Consider the following 3,848-nt stretch of genomic DNA (forward strand, 5'->3'; position numbering starts at 1 on the left):
CTGGAGGACATCCCCCGAGGAGCCCCCGACTGCCAGAAGGCACAGGTTAGGCTGAAGGATTCCCTTATCCTCAATGCAGGAATGTCGTGCACTGGGTCTCTAGTCCCCAATATAATGACTACCATTTGTACAGTGATTACTATTTTAGCATTGTCAAATTGTTTTGTGTATATTAACTCATTTAATATTCATAATATACTATGAAATAGGTATTATTATTATGTACTTTCTATAAAAGAGAATACTGAGGCACAGGGTAGTTAAGCGACTTTTCCAAGATTATACAACTATGTAAGTGACAGAGCTGAGATTTTCATCCAGAATTTTATTTGATTATATTAATTTGTCTGTGGGAATCACACTGTTAACCACTGTAAATGCCTCCAAAAATATTTATATAGGTCAATGGTTCAGTCAAAAATTTTTCCTATTAATTCTCAGCTATTTGCTGAGATTCTACAATATGTGTTTCTGAGTAAACATCAGTGAGTAAAACAGGGATAGTCTTTGCCCCCATGAAACCTAGACACTGAACATATATCATAGATGTTAACTGAACTTATTGTGGTAAGCATATCACAGCATATGTAAGTCAAGGCATTATGCTGGCTCTCCATGGCACCCTGGGAGGGCTCCATATGCTGTTGTTCTCGGTTTGCATGTAACTTACAGGGAAGCCTTTCACAAAACCCGGAGCCCTTGATGTCCTGTAATGAAGGAGGAGGAGTCCTCAAATTCCTTGCAGCAGGAACCTACGTGGGTGGCACCAACCTTGACTTCCAAACGGAGCAGCGCATCTTCAAAAGGAAGCTGAGGAGCACCTGGGAGAAGTTCCTGTGGGCCGCTCTTGCCATTGTTGCCCTGAACACCCCGCTGATGTCGGTGTCACTTGGTCCAGAAACACCAGCCAGCAAGCTGTGCTGCTGCCACTGGAGCCACTCCTGCTGCTGCCTCTTCACTCCTTGACCTTCACCAACCAGATCCAGGCAGCCTTCAGAGAGTCAAGACCTCTAGTGGTTACTGACCCCAGGGCTGAGCACAGGTCTCTCACAGAGGCCTCTTATGTTAACCTGGCTCAGTTTAACGCAGATTCTCCCTTGGGCTATGTAGACGTTGCCATCCCTTCCAGCAAGGGGGCTCACTCAGTGGGGCTGATGTGGTGGATGCTGGCCAGGGTAAGTACTGCATGCCTGAAACCACACATTGTCACTGGTAGTAAAATGTAAAGGGAGCTGGCCAACCTTGATGGCTCTGAATGGTCAGAGCTATTAACTCATTGTTTAGTTGAGATAGTGGTAGTTGAGGCAACTTTCATTTGTTAATCATATCTAAATTCTTGTTGATTTTCTGTTGTTGGAATTTTCTGCCTAAGGGATGTCTTTGTCTCAGCATCTCAATAAAAGGAATGGCAAAAGAGAATGGGGTAGTCCTCCCCCTAGAGTTGGACTCCAGCCTGGCCCCCTTCTTCCCAAATTAACTTTTTTCGAGTCTCTTCATTTGTGTGCGGCCTTCTCCAGAACCACGGGACCCTGAAGAGGAATCCTGAACCACGTGGATCGTGTTAAGAGATCCCACAACTCCTGTGAACACCCGTGGGAAGTCATGTCTGATCTCTGACAGGGACCCTGAAGAGATTGAAAAGGAAGAGCAGGCCATTGCTGAAAAGGCTGTGACCAAGGAGGAATTTCAGGGTGAATGGGCTGCTCCAGCTCTTGAGTTCCCTGCTGCTCAGTCTGGGGTCACAGACAGGTCTGAAGGCCCTCTGTGCCCATGCAGCAGTTTCCTACTGAAGACTGGAGTGTTCAGCCTCCCACTGAAGACTGGTCTCAGCCCCCACTGAATGAGTAGGAACAACCGCTGAGTGGTCCTAAGCTGTTCTACAAATTCTTAACAGAACAGAAATAAGGTTGATGGAAAAGAAACAGTTTCTAAAAGTGGTGGGGGGGAAAAAGCATTATATTGTACACTTTAAATCTATTCAGTGCTGTACATTAGATATATCTCAATAAAACTGAAAGAACAAAAAACAATAATATGTGAAAATAAATGAATAAACATAGTAGTACAACTGAAGAAAAATCACAGGTAGCTCTGGGTTTGCACAGTTCAATAATAAACAAATGTCAATGACTGCATTTATTGAAAGTCAGTTCCTCAACAACATGGTTCAAAATTCGGATACCAAACTATATTAACTATGAGTATTTCATATGGTACAAGTCAGCCTGCTGACTCTTCAGTCCACAAATTGCTACAGAAATAACAGATGCACCCTCGCTAGTGAGAGCATTGGCCCTGGACTGATGGGCTCGATTATGGTCAAGGACACCTACCTCAGTTGAGGCTTGATCCCAGTGCAGGAAGAAACCAACCAATGTTTCTTTCTTACATGAATGTTTCTCTATCTTCGTCTCTCTCCCTTCACTCTCTTTAAAAACCAATGGAAAAAAAAATCCTTAAGTGAGGATTAACAAAAGAAGAAATATCAGATGCACATTATAATCAGCAAGCATTCACACCACTTCTTTCATCTGTTATGTAGTTCACTTATATACAGCAAAGCCTCTCCATATGTTGCTTCTTTGTCTCCCAGTGATAAAACCCACGTGACAGTACACAAATATGAGTAATTGAAAGGGGCAATTGGCAACAAAGATGAACAGGGGCAATTGGCAGCAAAGTTCCAAAGAGTGATAATGCTGACAGTGAAATTAAAATTGAGTGTAAGTGGAGTTATAGAAGAAATAGCTGATCATATTTGACAGCGTTGCCATTTCAGAAACTCAGGATATGCAGCCATGGGAACTTAGCAAAGGTGAATTTATTGACATAAATGGGAAAAATGATTTTGACAGTAAAGACAAAGATGCCCCAGAGTAAGTGACTTGAGCAAAAAATCTTCACATTAAAAAACTCTTGAAGATATTTCATGACATTGAAAAGCACATCAGATAAAGTGTTAGGAACTAATACAAACTTAGAAAGAGGTATGATAATTTGTCAAGACATAAAAAAAGTGCTTGCTTTATAAATTATATGATGAGAAGGCAAGCCATGTGCCATAACTTTTTTGATAACATTTTTTAACAAAGATAAAACACTGTAAACCACAATGTTTCTGATATATTAATTTACAGTATTAAATAAGCATGTTTTACTATATTTTTCATTTTCCCTTCCATTGATAACTGAAAAGGAGAGAGTTTTAATGTGTGACCAAAGATTTTAAATATTATGGAAAAATTGTAATTTTACTATTATTTAAATAGATTCACATGATTTCAGCTTTCATGCTCATTTTTAGACTTCTACTATTGTGTAAAGCAAAAATCACTAGTACAAAAAATGATCCCACAATTTGTATTGCCCAACCAATGAATTTTTCCCTATTATTACTCTATTGGTGAAACAATTAAAATAATATTTCTATAGCTCTTTTCAGATTATCAATGTAAACCAGTGATAGAATCATCTATTTCTTGCAATGTATTTTGCGTATGTTCACTTTCCCTTTCCTTTCTTGTCCTAGTATAGTATGCCTCCATTTTAACTTCAGCTGAAATTAATTAAATTAATTTTCTTTTAAATTATAAATAACATATGCCCACATTTATTTCCTCTTAAGCTATAGATAGTATGTTTTGACTATGCATATTGAAAAATACCATCTCAAGGCCATATCCATTCCTCTGACAGTTCTCAACTGCTAACTCTGGAATTCTGAAGTGTTTACATATACATCATCAAGGTTAATTAAAACTATTCAGTTGTATAGTCATATATAGTATTATAGTGCATATCTGTTGATGATCATTTTTTCAACTTTTATATGTCTAAAAAAGCCTATA

At 39.1% G+C, this 3,848-nt stretch overlaps 1 pseudogene; it reads left to right on the plus strand.

Moving 5' to 3' along the window:
• Positions 1–685: 685 nt before the first annotated feature.
• On the plus strand, positions 686–1,844 carry LOC118723085 (annotated as a pseudogene).
• Positions 1,845–3,848: the final 2,004 nt, after the last annotated feature.

This window comes from Pipistrellus kuhlii, unplaced genomic scaffold (genome assembly GCF_014108245.1).
Source record: "Pipistrellus kuhlii isolate mPipKuh1 unplaced genomic scaffold, mPipKuh1.p scaffold_m20_p_2, whole genome shotgun sequence".
NCBI classification, from domain to species: domain Eukaryota; kingdom Metazoa; phylum Chordata; class Mammalia; order Chiroptera; family Vespertilionidae; genus Pipistrellus; species Pipistrellus kuhlii.